This window comes from Rhinolophus sinicus, linkage group LG02 (assembly GCF_036562045.2).
Source record: "Rhinolophus sinicus isolate RSC01 linkage group LG02, ASM3656204v1, whole genome shotgun sequence".
NCBI lineage: Eukaryota > Metazoa > Chordata > Mammalia > Chiroptera > Rhinolophidae > Rhinolophus > Rhinolophus sinicus.
The window spans coordinates 180,265,499-180,286,425 of record NC_133752.1 but is presented as its reverse complement, the minus strand read 5'-3'; the positions used below and the strand labels follow the sequence as shown (position 1 = coordinate 180,286,425).

Sequence of the window (20,927 nt, the reverse complement as noted above, 5' to 3'; positions counted from 1 at the left end):
ACACTGAAGGATGGGAGGTGTTGAGAAAGCAGTGGCAAAGGTGTTTCAGGTGCAGGAATGATCAGAGAAAACACAAGGCAAAATCCGTGGTGGGGGGGTGGGTGGGGGGGTGGGAAGGGGCAATGAGCAGATCAGCCTTCTTGTCTAGAAAATTCTTATTTAAAAATAGATAATAATGCAGTTGGAAGAAGGAAGCCAAATTGTGAGAAGTCCAAAAAAGTTTTGAAATTAAAAAAAAAGAAAATTTCCTATTGGCTCTGGGGAATCCATAGATGCAAATGGGATAACATAGTGCAAGTATCAAGGTGTCCGTGAGCTAAGGACAGAGACTTGCCTATTATAGCCACTGCTTTATTCTAAAGACCTTGAGCAGGCCTAGGATGTCACACCTAGGACGTAGAGAAGCTCGATATTTGTTGAAAGACCAGAAGAATGAATAGAGCCTGAAAGATCCGTGTATTAAGTCATCTCAGATGCTAACCAGCTCTGTGACCTCAAGAGAGGTACTTAACTTCTTAAAGCCTCAGTTCCCTCATCCACAAGCAGGGATAGGGAAAGGACTTTTCTCATAATGTAATTTAAGGGATTACATTAGAAAACAAAAGAGAAAGGGGTTAGCACATTGAGTGGCACATAGAAAATAAATGTTAGTCATTAATAAATAGAATTAGAGGCCCCTTAAAATAGTTTTAGAAGCATTGGAAGGTAGTGTAAAAGCAATGAAACCAACTTAGTTTCCACTGCATCGTGAGCCTGAATAATGAGGGAAAAGGTATGATGCATTTAGACAGCAGTTTAAAATACATACCAATAAGACAATTTCGTAAAATGCACTCTGACTGGTTTAACAATATACCCTTCTACATTAGTATATATGCCTAGAATATATTTTAAGCCATTTAAAGAACAGACAAGAGAAATACAAGTTCCAAAATGATATGAACTGTGATGTGACTAGCTGATGGTGTATGAATAACAGGTGAGACTCCTATAATCTGCAAAAGCAGGCAAAAAAATGAATACTGAATTAATGGTGACTATTAAATTCAGAGTCTAGCGCAGGGCAGGCCCTGAATAAATGTTCGTCGAATGAATGAATCAATGAATGAATGAATACTTTCTAAATCCATATGTGAAGACATTTTTATAATAATTTACTTGATTTCCATGTTTCAAATTTCTAGCAAATTGAATTCTTCAAATATTTCCTGAAAACAATCCAGTATTTTCAAGGATGCCTGCAGGAAACTGTGTTAAAACTCTTGAGATCATGATAAACAATGATACACCATATGTTACTGACCACAGTATGCTATCCTGCTTTCCTTTCTCTAAGGAAACTCCTAGCCTTTTGGTATATTTTACTCTTTGCATTTGGACTGTGAATTCAACTGTCAGAAAAATACAGGAAATTCAAGGATTTAGGAATCACAAGTACATGTGCTTAAATGACGCCAAGCAACGTGAAGAACAGAAATGATGGCTTAGAGATCCTATTGAGAATGTAAAAGGGTCCTGTTCACTATGTGGTATAGATCATAAAGTCTAGCAACTTTAGGAGGACCTGGGTCATTAGGAGTCCACACAGGCCAACCCTTGATTTAAAAAACAAACAAACAAACAAACAAACAAACAAACAAACAAACAAAACAAACACCATTAAGCAAACTACAGTTTTCACATTTTAAAATCTGAACCAATTTTTAAATATTCCAATTAATTATTAGTGAGTGCTAGAGTACATAATTAAGCTTTTTAATGTAACTTATTTTCTTAAATCATTCTGATATTTAAACAAAAGCGTCCTACTGATGGCAATGCAGATTAAAATCTGCTGTTGGATCACAGAGGTGATTAAACACAAAACAGTGGATAAAACTTTACCATGTGTCCTGACAACGTGCTAAGTAACACCTTCACTACCTATTGAAGTGGGTGCCCCAACCCTGCCACTTCTTTCTCCATATTAAATTGTCTAGATGGTGTTCACTGTGAATCTAAGGTTTTCCACTTGGCAAACTATTTTGTGGAATATAAACTAAGACAGCTGACGGAAAGACTTTATTGAATTATGCACACAACTTGCTACTACTGGGAAAAATCCTATATCCTAATATCAACCCTTTGAAAAGCGACCCAAGGGCAACTCAAATCTTTCAGTACTTTATACACAATTTCTACTGAAACAAGTTTTGGGTTTTTTTCCCCAAGAAACTCAAACAAATAGGTCGTACACATAGCTTCAAAGTCAAGACAACTTTCTAGGTGACAGATAAGAATATTGGCACACCAAAAGGACAAAAGCCAAAATTATAGTAGGGAGAAAGAAATTAAGAGTAACCCATTGTTCTGCAACACTACTCGTACTTGGAAAGAAATATAATTACAAAAAGAAAGCAAACTTGGGGAAATTTAGGAAACGGATTAGGAGAGGAGAACAATCTGATACTAAAGCTAAATTTTACTGTCACAAAAGAATTGCACTGCTGGCGTGTTAATTCAGCAATAATATTATATCCTAACTTTAAATATTCATTACAATCAAGTTAAATTGCATTAAAATTTTTTCTAATTAGCTTTGAGAACAACACAGTGTGGAAGCTAATGGCTTTGTGTAACTTGCACAGAAAAACTGATTTAAGGATTTCATTTTGACTAACATAAATTGATCTAATATGTCACAACTCTAATTCCCAAAAGATTTGATTCTTTAAAAGCTATGTGATTAACGTTACATGTGTCTACAGCTGGAAGAATTGAAGTGAAAAGATGTTTCTGGTATTATTAGCTGTAATCACATTATGTTTATATATCTGCACTTACCTATTCCATAAAGGTAGATATAATAACTGCATATTTACATACAGATGCATGATTTCCTAGCCCATTTTTAAATTAAAAAAAAAATACATGACATCTGGAAGCACAATTTTGTAATAGTATTTATTCCTTCTGTTTTTCTCAGCCTTCCCGACTTGCATGCCTCTTTGTTTTTCCTCTTTAAACCATAAACTATCATATTTAATATTCCTCCCTGTAAGATATACCTAATTCTTATAACGAAGTACCAAATTAAAATAGGAGGAATCTGGAAGAACTCACTGTTTTATCTCAAGAAGTCAATGCAATTGCTTCAGCTGAGATAAATGCATGAAGTCCTTTCTAAAATAACTTTTACATAAGGCTAAAATGATTTCCATGTAAGAAACAATTACCAGCCAACATCATTATCATCCGAAAATTGTAAGCTAGAATGAGCAATAAAAACACTGTATTTGAAATGAGATATGAGAGAATAGCTATTAAAATATTTTACTCAATTTCTATTACACCTTAAAATGAAAGTCATCAAAATGTCATTACAGGCCTTTTCCCCAGATTCTTCAGAGACCGAATTTAATCATTTCAGGAAATTGAGCACAATCCAACATTCGCTTAAATCCTTTGAAATAACAGCAAAGCAAAACACAATGTGAAATTTATAAGACATTTTATATTAAAATATGTCCATATACATACATAGATACATACCACATGCCAGGGAATAGTTGTCTTCTTCGGAAACCTAGAATTAAATACTTCTTGTGAAATTCACCACTCACATAAAGTATTACCTTTAAGAAGACTTGAAGTAAGAAATCCAAGTTAAGGAGCCACAACTGAGCTTTGCAAAACACCAGTCTTAATAAAGCGCTAACGTAGCAGTTTAAAAAAATACCTTCAAAAATCAATTTTTTGGAAATTACTTCCAGCCCCAATTACTACCTCTACAACAGAGCATAGAACTTTTAACTGCTGCTCAACTAAAGAGGGCTAAACATTAGTCGAATAAGTGCAATTACCCTAATAAAGGCATCTTTATGCGTTCTTTCAGAAAACTAGTACACGGAAGAATTTTTAAGCTAAAAGAGAGACCTTTTAAGCTAGAAGAGAGACCGCCCATATCACCTAATCCTGTTTCATGTTTCCAGTTCTAGGAATAAAATCTACATAAAATAGATACAGATCATTTTCATTGATCCCCAAAATGATCATTTTCTCTAAAATACAAAAATCTGCTTATTTTCAAGGCTGAAAGTAAACAAAGTACCTGGTTGTATTTTGTTAATAAAAGCTAGGCAATTTTAGCAAATGACTAACAATACAATTCCCGAAGATAGTCTCTTCCTGAAACCTTCTACATTAAAAAGAATGATTTAAATTTTAAATCGTTTTATTTAGAAAGCAGTTTTCTAACGCTGCTGGCGAGAAGTAGATGCAATGGCTTGTAAATGGCACTTTAAAACATGTTTAATTTTTACCTTTCAATTCGAGGAGGATGCCCCATCTTATGGAACCCATCTTTTCCGTGCTGGCCGATTTAGAATAAAAGTCATTAGCATATTACTATTAAAAGCAAAAAAACTACACTACGAAGCTGCAGTCTCTCTTGGAAGGAAACTAGTGGTGCTTATAAGCAATAAATGCCTTCCCTGATACCTATTCTGTCACCATCATCTTATTAGCAAAATGTATGCTCCCTGCAGCATATATTAAGCAGTTTTTAAGCGAACGGGGAAATTGTATGAGGGCTCATCTGCTAAGCACGGCTGTGTACTCCACAGCCTGTTAATCACCAGGGCTCCTTTCTAACAAGGTTCTAGAATGCAAGGACGTCCAGGGACCATTAAGTAGCACACAAGCAGAACATTCCTGGGAGTCTCCGATATTGACTACAACTTTCCCTCAAAGAATCAGCGTGAGACGGAAGGCGACAGCGCCGCAGCACATCTGCCTGTTTGTGCCTTAGCACTTGGCACTTGCGAATCCGGGACCGACCCCAACACAGAAACTAGTCCTGACTTCTTAGCGCCCCGGCAGAATCCAAGCATTCGGAGAGGACCTGTTTCCTAGGCAGCCCCAACTGGAGAGAAAGTAAGGAAATGGAAGGTTTACCCTCTCATCCTCAATCCACCTAAAGCTGCATCACCGAATCACAAATAAAATGCTAATGCACAAGAAAATGAATGCCAATTTCCTCCACTTTGCTCCAAGTTTCAGAGGCCCCTCCACAATAAAAGATAGCTGTTTGTGGAGGCTGTCTTGTTCCATACCATTAACTCCGAACAAAACATATTTTTAGTGGGACAGCCGTGTTTACTTGTAAGAACTGATAAATTGTTCGGCACCATTTATCACATGCAGACAAAGACGTTCGGCCACAATTTTGGACATAAATCAAGGTACATGCTCCTCATAAAAGAGAGAGAGAGAAACAGAGAGAGAGAGAGAGAGAGAGAGAGAGAGAGAGAGAGAGAGAGAGAGCTAGAGCTAAGTCCCCAAAACCACAGAGACTGAGGAGGTCAGACTGGCCATAGCAACCAAGAACAGGACTTGGGTCTCCAGAAGGACCTAGCAACCGATAAATGAGTTTAGATCTCTTTTCATCTCCACTGGTGTGAAAGCCAAAATTAAAAAGATTAGATCACCCTGCACCCATTACAAAAGGCGCCACAATGAAAAAGTCATTTCCAGCCTTTGAATCACATCAAATAAATAACATTCATCCCTGCTATAATGAACAACTTTCAAAGTAAATTGAATCTCCATAGTACTGCTTTCCCTGGCTGCACAGTATTTACATAACAATATATCACAGGAAGCTCAGAATGGGTCTTGTAAATGGGGAACTCGGGATAAAAAGCATCTTTAGCCCCGATTACTGTATACTCAGACTGCTTTTCAATCCCTCTCATTTAAACAATGTGTTGTATCGGGAACATAAACAATGTTTTTAAATTGTGGGAAATGAAAGTTTCTGGTACATTTTTCAATATCTGGACTCACCCCTTTTGAGGGGCTCTGAGAATGTAGAAACCACTTAACCTTCTAAATCCATGCCCTGGAATCATTTTGGTGACAAACAATTCTCATCTATGTGCACACTTGCTTCTTTGTTCATGCCAGCAATTTTTTATCCTAAATATCCCCTGAATTTTTATATATCTCTTATGATGAAAGCACATTTGCAGATTTTTTGAGCATGTGGATCATTCATTATTTGTCATTTCCTCGAAAGTATAAGGTATTCTCCATTGTCATAACAATAATGTCTATTAAGTTTTAGCAATATCGCCCTACAAAATAAACATTTTTCTACGGTCTAATTTTGACAAAATTTCTCCAGGCCATTAAAAACATATTTTAAGGACTAATACTCCAAAATTCTTAGACTTTCATTAACTACTGTACAATACATGTATTTCAAATGGAGTATGTTAAATCTATGTTAAAAATATACCAGCATAGTCTTATCTTTCTGTGGGCAGTTCACATAGACATTAGTATTTGAACTCCACAGGGAATCCCATTAATTTTTAAAACTCTGACCTCAGTACAGTTGAGTGTAAAAATAATTACAAATTAAGAATGAAAGAGCATCGCTTGTATTCCACACGGCCATATGCTGTACGCTGCACAAAACATTGCTAACTATAATCAAACAGAATTTTTTTTCCAGATATAAATTTCAACAGCCTGATAAATGTCACCAGACAGACATAAAAAGCAGCTCAGCCTTTCACCCAGCCCGTTCACACCTCACCTCCAGCAATTCTAGTAACACAAAGCCCTGAGAACACAGGTTTGCAGGCAAGTGACAGCACAGATGATAGTCTCACGAAAAGATTTCCCTGCTGAAACTCGCTTTATACTCAATGTCTCTCTCAGCCACACGGATGCAAAAATACAAGAATCCAGGCATAAATATGTTCTTACCTAAAACTTGGCAGAAGGACTGTCCTGGAGTTGAATCCTTGTCATTGTTGTCACCTCTGGTGGCCCCTCTCACCATCGTGGAAAGTGGCTCCACTATGTTTATTGCTCTGTGCCTCAGTTACAGCTGTGACACTCATCTGCCTGCATAGAACCTACGAGGGGAAATGAGAGAGAGAGAAATGGAGAGGGAGGAGGTGTGTGTGTATGTGAGAGAGAGAGAGAGAGAGAGAGAGAGAGAGATTGCTGACTTGAGACTAAGAACCTAAAACCTCCAGCCAAGACAAGCCTGAATAAAAATGATCAAAGCTCTGTCCTGCATCAAGAGAGTAGACAGATATTTTTTTCCCCTCCACTGAAAAGTGGAGCTGTCATTGGGGATTCTCACCAGGAAAGCGCAGACAGAGGCAGACCTTCTCCAGAGTGTCAGCGCTGCCCAGCAGTCCGTGCAGAATACAGGTACCTATTGTTCCAGAGACAGATATGTAGCCAGCCAGTCAGACGCTGACAGATCTCAGCAAACCAGTGAGCCTGCCTTCCGTTTAACTCCTTATTTACTAGTGCTTTTTGGTCAAATGAAAAGGTCTCATCACCCAGGAGAAATAAATGGAGCTCATGGGAGGAACTAATCCTGCATCTCTCATAAAGAAGGACTTTTCACTAGTGTTATTGAAATGCTAAGTTTAATGCAAATATCTTATTTTTCTGGGAAGAAATGAAACATTAGAATACCCGGGGAAGACTTAACGAGTGAAAGAAAACCTTGACATCCAAGATGAACATTGCAGCCAATTTTAAAGGAAAGACTGAGTGTATTCTGGGTGTAGTCAAAGCATCCTGAATGTAAACATATATACTCTAGAACATAAATGAGTTTACCTAAACCAAAGGAGTCCCAACCTTTTGCGTAGGGGTGTGGCACATTCAATCCACACAAAAAGCCACCCCCTGAAGACCTCTGTTTTCCTAGTGTCTGGAGTCTTTTTGGTCTCTCTCTTTCTAGAACCCACTGCTTTCTCAAGTATCCCCAGAACATCGTGCTTCCCCAAAACCGCATCAGTGTTTAAATTTGCCTAAGGCAGGAAAACATAATTAAGGAAGCTAAGAGAAAACTAACTTGTTCTATAATTTGATGGATCCCGAGATCCAGAGGGTACATTTGAGTCTTTATTTACATTCTTGGACCTTTCTAGAGTACAGTGGTTTTCTAACTTTCACCTTTGTGTATTAATTGAATGATTTTCTTCTAAGGAGTGAAAGCAGACAAAATGCCTTGCATTTGATTGTTTAGTACTATTAGAAGGCAGGGAATAGAAAAACAAAAGAAAAAGTAGCTTCTCATTGAGTTAAAATAAGAGATGGACTTATACCCCTCCCGAAGACTTGATATACAAGTACATTGGACTCATTTCTAGACCACACACCAATTTCATTAATTGTTACCATTTACCCAAAAAACACTGCATATTCTGATATAGTAGGTGTGTTGTAGAGTCTCTGGTTATGAAATTCCTTTGTAAAACCCACACTCAAGCATCACTTTACAAAGCCAGAGAATAAACACTCGGTGCAATAGTGGGAGGTTTAACCCCGCCTGGCTGTTAATGGTAACGAGATGTGCAGTATATGTCTGTGCACTGACCCAACAGCTTCTTCTAAAGATCTAGAGTTTGTTTTATTTATCTATTTTTGAGAACCTAATAAGAGATCATGATCTTTCAAAAGTTCATAAATTAAAAGAAAAGAAAAAAGGCCTAGAAAATACAGTTCCCTTCTTTCACACTGTTTCTTCTCTGCAATCCCAGCATTTAAAAAAACTGTTCAAGTCATGCTAAGTTAACTAGAACTCTTTCCAATTAAGGCAGGCTTTGAAAACTCTTTTAGAAGTTAAAATGCTGAATCAGTGACTTCTGAAAGTCTACCTTCTGTTTTATACTCAGGGAGAGCTCCCATTATGCACTGAAGAGAAAGGATATCAAAAGACACTATCTAAAACAGGTGGAAAACTATACAAGGTTTCTTACTAGATTCATCTTAACCTATGAGCCAGCAACAAAACAAGAGAATCTGGTAGCCTGTTTTATCAAAGTGGGATAAGCTGATTGTTTTTTCCAAACCCATTTCAAAGAACACGCATATCTTTGTAAGCTGTGGGGATAACCTAATTTATCATAACTATCCTAATAGCAGAAGCCCATTCAATGAAAGAAAGTAGAGGTTAGATGATAGGTACACATGCAAAACAGAGCTGGATCACAGCGGAGGTGACAGCTGCCATGGAAAGTTCTCATGACTGCCTCTAATACTGCAGTTTGAAAGGGGCACCTAAGTGCTCACTCCTGAGCATGTGATAAGACTTAGGTGTAAGTACAATTAATTAGAGCATTATCCAGGCCCCCTCCAGATGTCATTATCATTTATGGTGCTTTTGCTTTTTTCTTTTTCCTTTGATCTTTCTGTCCAACTTCTGTTGTCTTCAGAAAACCAAGCTTGGTGTGCCAAACAGATTTTAAATATTCAGCTCTTACTATATTTGAATACAGACAGTTCTCACAGTTGGGGTCCATTATTATTGGAGGCATGTGCAGAGGGTTATCAACATTAATGAGAGTCATGTGCGCATGTCAATAAAAACAGAGGACACACTCCTGCAAAGTGTGTATGTGTGTGTACAGATGGGTATCGGTATTTGTTCAAGGTATACATTTTTTAGTTGTTTCATGAGCAGGGGGGAAATATCATTATTTTTCTCAATAAACTTTCCTGTGGAATCCCTACTAGGATAATTTTGTCTAAAAACATTCCTAAAGCCTATTATACAGCCCTAAATTTATAATTCACACTTCTATCCCCAATTTGCCAAATAATTCACGTCAAGCAGAAGTCCAACATAAAGTGCCAACTGTTTCTTGAAAGAAAGAAAAAAAATCACTGTTTCATGTGCTGGGTTTTTAAGGAATAAACACATGAGGTTAGGGGCTTATTAACAAGGGGCAGGCAAATTCCCCCGGCATTCTGCTGGGTATGGATCTCTTTTCATCCACATTGGTTAAACTGAGAGACATGAAATTAGGTTTCCTAGAAGAAATGTGAAAGGAAAACAGAATCTCTTCTTTATATTACAGAATATTCCAATTTTTATAATTCCCTCCCCACCCACAGGACTTGCTACAGACACATTCAGTTACTCATTCACACAATAAACCTCAGGCTGATATAACTTCTAAGAGACTCTCCGGGAGCTTTGTAGGTAACCCGACTCCAGGAAAGTTAAAAATAGTCTCTCCACCAAATTAAACATTATCTAAGTTCTCCACACAGTTATTAAATACATAGAAAATCACCTCTGTGCATAATCTATAAATGGCTTGGATTACGTATTAAAATTCTAATTAAAAGTTTTTGTCATATCTCAGTTTTGAGATTTGAGATTAGAAAGTAAATTCTGCTTCAGAGTGAAAGCTCATGTGGAATCGAGATTTCGATGGTTGCAAATTGGAAATTAATGGCAGTATTACAATGTAATTCTAATAGAAAGAAAATAATACACAACTTTGAACTACTTCTGAGACCCCCTTTAGATTGTGGGTATTTAGTGCCATGAAGAGATTTCCTGGTGACTTATTCCACAGAACTTTACTTTTTTGAAAGTTGGAGATAGAAATGAGAGATGAAATTTCTATGGAGTGTGAAAGGAAAGTATTACCATGATTACATTCAAAACTGAAATCTTAAAAATCTGATAATGCATCTTGGCTGATAGGATAATACTTCATGAAATATATACACTAAAGCTCTTTAATATTTAAGATCCAGGATGAGGTAAATGCTACTTAGGTTTTTGTTTAATCACCAAGTAAGTGAAAACGCTACTTCTGAGAGCCCTGTTCAGAAAAGTCTGTGAAAATTTAATGAAAAATATCAGGGGCTATTTTACACCATCCAAACACCTGCAACATTTAATAGTTTGGCCACTTGATAATTAATAGAAAGAAAATATGCATTTTCCCTAATAATCCCCTCATTGCAGCACAGTAACATATATTTTATAGAGTTTACCTGATCAACTTTCTGACATACAGTTTAAATTAGATAAATATTTGGTTTCAGAAATACTCAATGAAATATTTTACTCACCAATTTGTAAGCAATCAGATATTTTGAGGTAATGTAGAATATTTTGCCTTCCTTATGATACAATACTGCTGGAAGTCAATTCTGAGAACATACATATAGAGGACAAAATGTTAATATTTTGAATAGTAACAAAGGGAAAGTTTTTGCATTGTTGCATGTGTAAATGAAATAATGTTTTCCATGTTTCCATAAATGTCTTTTAAGTGATCTCAGACTTATAGCACAATGAAAAAAATTAACGTGGAGCTGATTGATGACAATTGATAATTCAATACAAAAGCATCTCATTGAAGTTGAGCAACTCCCAGAAGGGAATTAGGCAGAAAACTTGGTAAAGCTTTCCCTATGTTTATTTTGCACAGCATTTTTTTAAAAATCACAGAATATTCCAGAACATGACTATTACCTTCAAGAATTACAATTTGGAAGTTTTCGTTAGTAGACATTTATTACCCCGTATCCTGTTCTTTGAGTAAATTAGCACCTACCTGACTTTTCCAACAGCTGTTTCCAGAGCTTCACAGGGATTGGGAGAGTGGTCTGCTATGTGCCAAGCTTCAGCTAAAAGTGCCCTTCTTTCTCCCTTCCTTCTGTCATGTGCAGTCTTCCCCATCCAAATCTTTTGATGAAAGTCAGGATAAAGCATGATTTATTAATATAGCAAAGTCATTACAATCCTGAGCTAAAATGTTATTGGAGCTTTCCCTAGCTACTGCCGTTTAAGGAAGTCTTTAAAAACCAATTTAATTTCCTTCCACCCAGTCAAGTTTTCTCCACAGATAATTGGTTTTCATTATATACACAAAAAGCATCAGTGAAGTCCGTATGGATGAGGCATTTAAATATTTTCAAATGAAAGGATGCATGTACTTATGTTTGGGTGCCCAGACAAACACCTCCATTTGACTCTGTATTACTGGCCATGAACACTCTTCTAACATGAGAGAAAGCACTGTGGAAATTGTAAAGGCTGCACAAACAGCCAAGTTAATTTGTAGTAGTAGTTCAATAAACTTAGTATGGTGGATATCATATTCTTTTATTTTAAACAAGTATATTATTGTAAAGCAAAGTATTCTCCCTGCTAATTGTGCTGAATTTTTGCAAGCACACAACCAGAATACGAGTGTTTTTAGTTTCATAGCCTTCGTCATTTCACTGGGGAAAAGAAACTAAAATTTTTTTCTAATCATCATTTACACAACAACCCTTTTAGGATTTATAGGACCTATCTCAGTATATTATTATCATTAAAAGTGTGTTAGAGATGCTAGTACAGAATTGCTAATTGTTCATAAGTACCTTGAAACATTAGATTAGCAATGTTTATAATTGTCTAATACAGCATGACGATATGAAATCAATTACCATGCACATCAATCTTTGACATTTCAATATATTATAATTGTGGTAAAGTTGTCATAAACTTAAAAGAAAGTCACAGTTTCTATGGCCTGAAAATCTAACTAATGAAGTAGTCAGTATTCAATTGTAATCATTGTAGAAGTAGGCATAGTAGCATAAGCAATGCTGAAACTGGTCTACTTACTTGAATATTCATCTTCCTTTGAATTAAGACTATTCTTGAATTTGTAGAATTTCACATTTGAGAATTTTCCAGTGTCCTCTTGACCTCACAAACCCTCCTTCACAGGTGAACTGTTATCAGATAAAAAGCTCTCTATTTCAACGACCATACAAAGATCTTTTAAAAGTCACTTAACTTCTGAGAACTGATGAAATATTCGGAAATTTCTTCTGTGACACAGGTGTCTGTTGCTGTGTGTTGTCTAACCAGATTTGTCACAGTTTGTATAGTCACCACCGCCTTCATTTTTTTTTACCTCCTGGGGGTCCAGGGTGCTGAAGTGAGAATAGCTTCTTCCTGGTATTCATTTGCTTTTTGATCGAAAGGAGAGGGTGAGCTTTTTCTGTTTGTTTGTTTTTGATTTTGTCTTTCAATTCAAATCAAAGACAGACATAGTTTCCTAAGTTGAATTTAGGTCTGAGATTTGCTCCATAAAACAAACCAAAACAAAACACAGAGCAGAACAACTCGGTGTGCCTGATTCCATCAAGTCACCGTGATTTAAAAGAAAAAGACAATCAAATGAGAAAAGAAAGGAAACAGTCTAAGCCAATGAGTTTCTTCGCTCAGTCCCACACTACTAGCCCCTTAAACCCCCGACCTCTCTGCAGACCACGTCTTCCTCCTGTTGAATAGTAACTCTTTCTGAAGAGCGTACTTAATGAAGCTAAGGTCAGCCTGCTTCCAGTTGGCATTTGCAGTGATAACAAATCAGAAATGATAGCATCATACAGACTTATGAATTTTTTACCCCTGCAGTCACAAACATCAGACGTTTACTTTATAAAGAGAGCTTTTAGATCCTTCCTGCAGTTTCCATAGTGATTTCATTTTTTCCCTTTTATCACAGATTGGCTGAAGAGCTGCTACCCTTTGTGCGTTAAAAGGCTTGTGCTACCAACTGTCGATATAAAAGGTAGCTGAAGCAGAGACGCAATATATACTGCCAAAAATAATTGAAACAGAGACATGTTGGTGAAAGGTTCCAGAAGAATTTTTTTTTTTTCTGTATCAATGTGATAGTACAGGAGAAAATAATTTTGCCTGAATTCTCATAATTACTTTGAGTTAAATGTAGTTGTATTTTACACTATGTACCATACTTATATTAAAACACTCATCGTACAAAACATAATCCTTTCATAAAAGGGTTTAATATAGCTTACACCGTTCCAAGTGTCTGGGCTTGTTAAACATAAAAGTTCATTATGAAAACATTTTCACTTCAGTTACTTTAGTTTAGGCTGCAATGTTTATTTCAGTGTTTATTCTTCTCTTCTTATGTCTCAGTGAATTCAATTTTATTTTATTATTCTTTTTCTGTGAGGAAAAAGTGAGCTGTACTTTTAAATTAATCTAGACTGTCCATACCAAAAAAGTAAAAACTTGTAGAAGAAATCCATACATTTCTATGTAGTACTAAAGTGAGGGCTCAGCCTAGCACATAATTTACTTCTGCATTGTTTTCTATACATCTTTGCTCTATCAAAATTGGGCATTTAAATGAATTTTAAATGTTATACTGATTTTTCTTTCAACTGTGGTATTATTTAATAAGGCTAGCACCTGAATAATCCTAGTCATAGGTTGCTATAATCTTAAGAGAAATGTCTCCTAACTACTTATTAAATATATTGAATTCTTGTCATGATGCTGTAGTTTGTTTTACAGGTAAACTTTTAGCTCTGAATATGTTTTTTAAGGTTGTGAGGAAGGTAACACCACTGTCAAATACCATGAAAGTTCATGTTCTATTTATATTTATTAAACTATTGAAATGGTAATAGATATAAAAAATTATCATTTTTAAAAAATCTACAGAAGTACTTAAGATATAATATATTCTTATATAGTTCATAGTAAAGTCTTTGAATTTCTATAAGATGTAGAAATCTATGGGTTCTGCCCTATGGTTATCACAACATGCTTTAATTCTATCTCATACTTTTATTTTAATGTCCAAAAATCATACAAACCAAATAGGCCAGCTATTTCTGAATTTTTATTCAATTTTTATTCAATTTTTATAACAAAGTTATATACCATAAGTTATATACCATAAGGTATAATAAGATTTCTTCTTCTCCTTTTCATCACACTTTCATCAGAGAAAATAAGATGTAAAGTGGATTTTGAAAGAGAAAAACATAAATTGACTTACATTATGGGAATTCCAAGAGACGATTAGTTAAGCTTTTTGAGGGTCAAGGAATAGGAATTCCCTTAACATACCTTGGCTAATGGCATAGTTAAGTGTAAGAAGACACAAAGTAATAATTAAGATGGAGATCTCAAACCAACCTACAGAATCATACTTCTGAACATCACAGAGACTAAAATGGGAGTCAAAGGAGCATTAGCGACCTTATCAGCTAAAACTTTCGGATTCGATCATTGAACAAATTCTTATTAAACATGCCACATCCTACTTTGGTAGATGTTGGGTCTATCTCCATCTGTGAACAAGAGACATTATCCTTGCCTTCATCGAGTTTCTAGTGTGGGGAGGAGATGGGGGGGGGGGGAGAAGTACCAAACAAATAAAATATATAATTGTAGTAAAGAAAATAATAGTACCTCTGAGACCTGAAGAATGAAGCTGCCACAGGCTGTGTGGGAGGAGTGTTACAGACACTGCAAGGTTATTCTGCATTTGAGGAAGTAAAAAGAAGAACAGCGTGAATGCAGCAAGGTGAGCAAGAGTGATGACAGGTCAGGAGCTGGTTAAAGAAGGCAAAGACTGTGATTGGAGGTCAATTTAATTCTAAGCATAGGGAATAGTATTGTAGGGTTGTAAGAAAGGAAGGGATATGATCAAATTTTATTTAAGATCATTTTGGATGCTATGTATAAAAGCATTGGAAGAAGAAGGATGTAGAAACAAGGAAATAAATTAGGAGATTACGATAGAGACCCGGTAAAGAGATGCTAATTACCTGGATGATGGGGGTGGAGGTGGGGGGAAGGTTGTTGTTAATATGAGAAGATGAAGATGGATTTGAGCAGACAGTGGAAGTAGAATTGTCAGCATGTGGAGAGGGGAGGCTGTGGGTGGTGAATCAGAAGCAGGAGCCAACAAATTCATGGTTGTTGTGAATGGGAAAATGGATGGGGAATACAGAGGAAGGGTAATACTTGATGGAGTGGAAAGAGCAAAAGTTCAGTTCCAGACATGGTAGATTTTAAATATCTCTGGATATCTCAGAGATATGGTCTGGGTAGGAAACATACATTTGTCAGTTTGCAGCGTATAGTTAGGATTAAAAGACATTTCTTTCTTTTCCAAGAGAAAAAATCTGTACAGAGAGAATAAAATTAGTTCTAAGCTAGAGATATGAGAAATATCAACATTTAAAGTTATAACAAAAAGAGAAACTGAAAAATAACAAAAGAGATAGGGGAAATTCAAAGAGGTGACTCAGAAACTGAGGGAAGAGTCTATTTCAGAAAAGAGGGAATGGTCAACTGTGCAGAATATTGCTAAGAAGTCAAATAATGTAGGAACAGAAAAGAGTATTTTGGATTAAATGTTCATTGGTGACGTTTTGAAATGCTGGAGACAGAAGTTACACCAGAATGGGTTTAAGGATGATTGGTTGGGAGGTAAGAAAGTGAAGATCTCATGTTTAGACAAATTTTTAAGAAGTTTAGTCATGAAAGTATATGATACAGTAGCTTTTGGGGGAGAAGATGAAGTCAAGGGAGAGTTCTTTCTTTTTTCCAATATGGAAGATTCTGGAGCATGTTAACAGTGATGGGATTAATCCATTCATAAAGATGGGTTTACTGATTGAGAAGACAGACAGAAATGAGGGAAGAACTGAAGTATTTGACAAGGCAACAAGGGATGGGATTTCTAGAAGGGGTATTCCCACCATTGTAACAGAAGAGAAGAAAGAGAAGACAGATGAAGAAGCAGGGAGATGTGTAGATTTGGTGGTGAAAAGGGGAGTGAGTGCTTGAGTGACCAAGGGCTTCTTTATTCTAAATGAAATGTGAATCAAGGTGATCAGCTAAAAGCAAGGGGAAGAAGAGATGTGGAAGTTTGGAAAAAAAAAAAAGCATAAAATATGTCACTTTGTGTTGAAAATTAGTCATAACACTTGTTAATGACAGTAAGGAAGACTTTATTTGAGAGAGACTAATGCAATGGTGGCTTTGCAGTAGGGGAGAGCGATCAGCTCCTCTCAGAATGCAATAAGGACAAGTGGGCATTTATAGCTAAGCAGTAGGTTGGTGGCCAATGGATGGAAAATTACTAAGAGGAAACACCAAGGGTAAGAAGGATTCTGGCTAAACGAACTCAACAGGATTCTTGTTGAAGGCAGACCAGGGTGATAAGATATCAAGAGTGGGGGGCGGGGATGAGGGATTTCATCAAATATGGAGGGTGATCATATACCAAGGGTGGTGAATTTTCACTAAATCTACCAAGCAAGATTCTTGCAAAAACTGGACTAAGTGGGCCAAGAAGAGAGCCAAAAGTCAGAGCCTAGTCACAAAAGGTCTCAAAGGAGCTTGTCCTGAGTTTGGTCATTGGAGAGTGCCTTTGCCATTTGTGGATAGAAATATGCTTAGTAGATAAATATAGAAGGGTTGTCAGGCATATTTGAGATTTATGAATTTGAATTTTTAGTGAAACCAAATTCTGCGTGCACATTTGATTCTCCCCCCTCCCCAACAATGAAATTCAACTGCTTGATTTGAGAAGGTACCAGCCTTAGGCTTTGCCAAGAAAAATACCAAAGAGAATTAAATAAAATGAATTTGGAGCATTTTCTAGACCATGGCTATATTAATGGATTATGAAATCCTGTCTTGAAAAGGAGGGAGGAGAAGCATTTCTCACTCTCCTCAAGAGTTAGAATGGTTAGAGCCCATGAATTCTAGGTCTTGACAAAGTTGAAGATGGTATGAATAATTGAGATGGAAGGATAGGAGATGGCAGTCTGAAAATGAGATACTTGAAACTGAGATATGAGGTAGTATAGCTTTCATCAAGACTAAGAGTGATGTCCATGAGAGTAAATAACTGAGAATGAGTAGAGTAATAGGCCACTGGCAACAAGGAAGTTAAGCACCTGGGATGTCTATGGGGAAAAAGAACAGGGTTGCATTCCTGGAACATGATGAACATTTCCTGAATAAAGGACTGTTGGAAAAGAATAATGTGTTCTACAAACAGTGTTCTTATGGACACTTTCCAACCAGATCATAAGGGTGATAACATGACATTTGGGAGGGAGGAAAAGGCCCAAAGGGTAGAGAAGAAGCTATGTATGTCTGATAGTGAACAGAGGGAAAGAGGTACTTGAGTTCTCAAGTAACAGGAAATGTGTCACAAATAATGAATGTACCTTCCAATACATAGCTACCAATGAGCAGTATTTGGGCAATACATGGAAATGGAGCATTCAATGAAGGAAGCAAGTATGATCCTGAGGTATTCCTGATGTTTGACATGTTAACAGTCATGATTAGACTATGACAATGAGAAGGTATACTTTGCTCAAAATCAGCACATTTAATGGAAGTGGTGAAAGTAAAACACAGTATGTCAAGAAAGAGGTTACCAGTAGAGAGCTGCATTTACCTGCAAGTAGAAAAGACTCAGCTGAAAATCCGAGAGGCAAGGAAGAGGAAGAATAATGCCATTGGGACAGCCTACAGATTTCCCTGCTGGAAAACACAATTTATAAAATAAATAACTACAGAGGCAAGACACAGTGATGATGAGTACATCCAATGACTTGGATTTGTTCAGAAAGTGTCCTTCTATTCCAAGCAGAACAATCTGATAACCCCTGGTCAGTCCTTACAACATTTTTACCTCTCAGGTGATGGACTAAGCAATGACTGGGGTGAATTCCTTGAATTTCATTCTTACCCATAAGGAAGCACCGAATTCTTTAAAAACAAAAAATGTATTGAGACGTTATGTGTTTAGTGGAAACCAACGTGGACCCTAAGTGTCAAAGGTAATGTTTTGGGGAGTTAAAATGATGGTAGCCTAGTAAGAACATCCCTATTTCTTGTGGTTTGTAGTAGTCACAGAAGGGAAATGGGTAATCTATGTATGCAGGTTTCAGAATGCTTCAAGGAAATACAGATGGAAGTCCGTGTATTCCAGAAGAAACACAAGAGGCAAGATGTCTCGAGGATGATGAGAAACTCTTAGAACCTCAATTCTGGCAAAAAGAAGACGAAGAAGGAGGAGGAGGAGGGGGGATGGGGAAAAGGAAAGGGAGAGGGAGGGGGAGGGGAGGGGAAAGGGGAAGGGGGAGAGGGAGGGAGAGAGGAAGGGGGAGGGGGAGGAGGGGGTAAGGGAAGAGAAGGAGAAGGAGAAGGAGAAGAAATAGTTATGGTAAATTTATCACTAGCTTTGTAGTGAAACGTATTAGTTTAATACTAAATGGGACAATAAATAAAGATGAACTACCCCACACAACAGTTCAGGTTAAGATTTGTGTCCCAATGAATTTTAGTATAACATTAAAGAAAGGAGGAAGAAAGGAAGGAAGGAAGGAAGGAAGGAAGGAAGGAAGGAAGGAAGGAAGAGGGAAAGAAAAGTTGGTTTTCAGTTCTTTTCTGATTGTGGAATCATGGATAAAGGACTGTGGACTTATATTCTACATAACTCACATAGGGATTAAACAGTGGTGAAATTTAATATATTTAAGAACATTATAGCTGGATCACAAGCCTGTCAGTATCAGAGCATGGAAACTAGCATTGGGTGGGATCCTAAAGACCCCCTGATGTCAATAATTAATCTTCTTATATTTTAAGAAACTCTGAAAAATACTACAGATGATCTGGGGGCTGCCAAGAACACAGTGGAAGAACTAGGTGGACAGGTGACCTTGAGACAATAGGTTTTTTAAACACATAAGAAAGACTTCAAACCAGTATCTTGGAGAGAGACCATTACATTATATTATTTCAGCGTTGGCTGTTATAAATATATGCACAAAGTGGAATAGCAAAGAGAAGGAACATCTAATGTATTGGAGTAATCACAGGGGGCAGGAAGGAGGGAAGATAGTGTTTTGTTATTATTACACATATTTTAATATTAATAAAAATGAATTGAGATCTTATATGTGCCAGGTACTATTCTAAATACTTTATATGCAGTGACTCATTTAATCTTCACATCAGGTGTATAAGGCGGTACTACTATTATCCTCAGTTCCTAAAGACCCCCTGATGTCAATAGATGAGGAAACTGAGGCCCAGAGCAATTAAAAAACCTTCTGTGTGCTAAATGGTCACTGGGTATTGGGTCACTAGGTGTTGGATTTGAACCTAGGTAGTCTGGCTTCTGAGCCTGTGTGCAAAACTGCCACAGTACTTACCATATTGTAAGTGCAGCTTTCCATATCACTCCCTCACACTGTATGAAGGATCTGAGTTTGGGACCAGGGTCTCATTCATCTCCATATCCCTGCATAGTGCCTAGGTCATAGTAGGTGCACAATAAATAGTTGTTACTGCTGCTATTATATGAGATAATGCTGGAAAGATTCTCAACAGTTAGGAGAAGAGGATTCTAGACAGACAACGCAGTTGAATAAAGGTAGGGGAATCTTTGGCAGCAACTCCTTTTGTGATTCCTTCTTCACTACCAAGGACAATAACGTTCAAGTTGAAAGGGGTAGAACTAACAGGCATTGCAAATTCAAAACACTTCATGGACAAGTTCAACAGCATAAATGTGTGAAAATGTTAAGAAAGTAGAAAGCTTCATAAAATCCTCTCTAAGACCAAGATCCATAAACTTAATACCTATGTCTTCTTCTATGTATTTTATTGTTTTGGGTCTTACATTTAGGTGTTTGATCCATTTAGAGTTAATTTTTGTGTTTGGTGACAGATAGCAGTCTAGTTTCATTCTTTTGTATGTGGCTCTACAATTTTCCCAGCACCATTTATTTAAGAAGCTTTCTTTTCTCCATTGTATGTTTTTTGCTCATTTGTTGAAAATTATTTGCATATATACATATATATATTTATTTATTTCTGGGCTCTCAATTCTGTTCCATTGGTCTGTGTGTCATTTTCTGTTTTGCTTATTTTGATTACCATGCCATTTTGATCATTGTCGCATTGTAGTATAATTTGAAGTCAGGAAGTGTGATACGTCCAGATTTGTTCTTTTTTCTCAGGTTTGCTTTGGCTATTCGAGGTATTTTGTGGTTCCATACAAATCTGATGATTTTTTTTTTGTTCTATTTCTTTAAAAAATGCCATTGGGATTTTGATGGGGATTGCATTAAATCTCTATATTGCTTTGGGTAATATGGCCATTTTAACTATGTTGATTCTTCCAGTCCAGGAACACAGAACATCTTTCCATTTCCTTGTGTCTTCTTCAATTTCTTTTAATAATGTCTTATAGTTTTCAGTGTATAGTTCCTTCACATCTTTTGTTAAGTTTATTCCTCAG

General features: G+C 36.7%; 1 long non-coding RNA gene across 1 annotated transcript in view; it reads right to left on the bottom strand.

The window, feature by feature from the left end:
- Positions 1 to 7,220, bottom strand: part of LOC141570154 (uncharacterized) — a 28,407-nt gene extending 21,187 nt beyond the window's left edge. Inside the window, exons 1-2 of the long non-coding RNA XR_012494066.1 lie at positions 7,142 to 7,220; positions 6,757 to 6,908 (exon numbers count right to left, since the gene is read on the bottom strand). This is a non-coding gene — a long non-coding RNA (uncharacterized LOC141570154). The remainder of the gene's footprint in view (positions 1 to 6,756; positions 6,909 to 7,141) is intronic.
- Between the last annotated feature and the right edge of the window lie 13,707 nt (positions 7,221 to 20,927).